The following is a 2,500-nucleotide window of genomic DNA, read 5'->3' as shown; positions in this document are numbered from 1 at the left end:
TCTCATGAAAAAAAGAAAAAAATGGTCAGTCTATTCGATCTTAAAAAATTCAATATTCAAAAAAAGAATTGATAAGAACTAAGAAATCAATATGGGAACCGGATTCGATTCCATCTTACTTTACTGGAATAGTCTACCAACGAAAGAAACTATTCTTATTTGATTGAAGTTACAGCTTAGAATAACCTCAGTTGGTTGAATTATGATACAAAGAAGAAAAAGAATCATTGTATGATGAAAATAGAATAACCGCCCATTTTTTTGTGTTGTATATTTACGTGTATACACTATACAATCAACTATAAAAAAATTCTTTATCTATTTCTATTTTTAATAGAATAGATAGATAGGATAAGGGTTTTTTTGATAACTCTAAAACTGGCCTATAAAGCAATTTGAGAATTCTTCTGATATGGAATCATAGTCTAAATAGATAGAATCATGATCTAAAGATATCCATTAACCATAAAATATAGACCCCTCGCTCAGTCAATTCATTATAATTTCTAATTTCTTGATTTAATCCGGTCGGTATAGTATAAATAGATAATCAGAAAAAGAAGAAAACATTGTTTTTGCAAACATGAATAGAAATAGAATTTTTTTTTTAGTTTTTGTAAGAAAACAATTTTCTCTTTATCCCCCCAGCCTAGAAGGAAAGATCCTGCTTTTATTATGATGAAAAATTTTCTATTTTGATCGCTTTCTAGTTAGATTCTAGTTAGAATTGATTGGTTGTACCTACCCAATAATCTAATATGAATGATTCATTATTCACTCTATTTTCGGTTTTGGGGTCATAATCATTATGTAGGAGAGATGGCTGAGTGGTTGAAAGCGTAGCATTGGAACTGCTATGTAGGCTTTTGCTTACCGAGGGTTCGAATCCCTCTCTTTCCTTACCTTCACCTAATTTACCGATCTTACTAACCACAATAGATCAAATATCAATGGATACAACTATTCCAACAGTTAGACCTTTCTTTGATATGGATTCTCTAATAGATTCTCTATTTCTAATGGCTGTGGTACGGAAAATACTGTTAAAGAAAAGAGTAAACAAGGAATGAAAATATCCCTCTCGGTCTATGACACCTAAATGGAAGAAAAATCCGGATCAAACCCTTATTTATCTTAACCTTAGGTTAATTTACTTCGCCGAAAGGGAGCAAAATGGGTCGAACCCTTATTCTTATTCGTTTTTATTTTCTTTTTTTTTTAGGTTTAAGTCTGACGAGAATAATATTCTACAACTAGCAATTCATTTATTTTCAAGCCGACCCATTTATTATCTATTATTTGATTGACTAATCCTTTATATTGGAATGGTTGAAGAGTCAAATGGTTTGGCAATTCCTGAGGAGGGGATGAGTCGAGAGAATTTTGAATTAGAGCTCTAGATTTTTGTTCATCCCTCGCCGCAATAGTATCTCGGGGTTTGCAGCGATAACTTGGTATATCTACTATACGACCGTTGACTAAAATATGTCTATGGTTAACTAATTGGCGAGCTCCCGAAATAGTCGGAGCCATACCCAACCGAAAAAGGATGTTATCTAGGCGCATTTCAAGTAATTGTAGTAAAACCTGACCTGTTGACCCCTTTGCCTTTCCGGCGATACGAACGTATTTAAGTAATTGTCGTTCTGTAAGACCATAATGAAAACGCAATTTTTGTTTTTCTTCTAGGCGATTACGATATTGAGATTTTTTTCCCGGAACGCGATTGGTTTCTAAGATCACTTCCAGCTCTGGGCCTTTTATTAGTTAGCCCCAGTAAAGCCCCCAGGCGACGTATTTTTTTTAAACGAGGACCTCGTTAACACGACATAAAGACTCCTTCTTCTTATTTCTATTTAATTATTAATTCTTATTGATGAAATTTCATTTTACAGAATAAAACTAAACTAAAAATGAACTAAATTCTAAATAAAGATAAAGCCAAATTTACTGAAGTATTAAGAATAATGAGATGAGTTAGATAAATATAAAGATCTTTCTATTCTATATATAGCAAAAGAAAAGGACTCATTTCGTGAGATAGTTGGATATTCCTATAACATAATAACATAAGAAATCAATGGCTTTTGCGAAAAGAGGAAGACACTTTATTTTATTTATTTTTTCAATATTCTTTGATTGCAAAGATGCATTATCAATCATGTAAAACATCGAATAAAACAAATAGCGAAAAGCCGACTATCTGAATCGAACCGATGACCATCGCATTACAAATGCGATGCTCTAACCTCTGAGCTAAGCAGGCTCACATAACATAAATTCAACATGCATAGGAATTCAACAAACTCTTAGAATCTTTGCTATTAACTATTTGAATTCTTGGCTCTTCCATCCATATAATTAGAATATATTAAAGAATATAATATAGAATAAAAAATAACTGTTAAATATTATATTATAGTAAATATTATAGAACATAACGATTAATTTAGCGATATAGAATTTTTTTTATCACGATTAAAGATTATAAAAAAAATCG

General features: G+C 31.4%; 2 non-coding genes across 2 annotated transcripts; one reads left to right on the top strand and one right to left on the bottom strand.

The window, feature by feature from the left end:
• Window positions 1-813: 813 nt before the first annotated feature.
• Window positions 814-900, top strand: TRNAS-GGA (transfer RNA serine (anticodon GGA)). Its single transcript has one exon. It is a non-coding gene; the product is annotated as a tRNA-Ser (tRNA).
• A 1,293-nt stretch (window positions 901-2,193) lies between these two features.
• On the bottom strand, window positions 2,194-2,266 carry TRNAT-UGU (transfer RNA threonine (anticodon UGU)). The gene has a single exon. It is a non-coding gene; the product is annotated as a tRNA-Thr (tRNA).
• Between the last annotated feature and the right edge of the window lie 234 nt (window positions 2,267-2,500).

The sequence above is a fragment of the Bidens hawaiensis genome, unplaced genomic scaffold, assembly GCF_021521415.1.
Source record: "Bidens hawaiensis isolate Kalapana, Puna unplaced genomic scaffold, B.hawaiensis_p1.1 tig00027176_1, whole genome shotgun sequence".
Classification (NCBI taxonomy): Eukaryota; Viridiplantae; Streptophyta; class Magnoliopsida; order Asterales; family Asteraceae; genus Bidens; species Bidens hawaiensis.
Note: the sequence above shows the minus strand (reverse complement) of the source record. Positions and strands in the feature narration are given on the sequence as shown.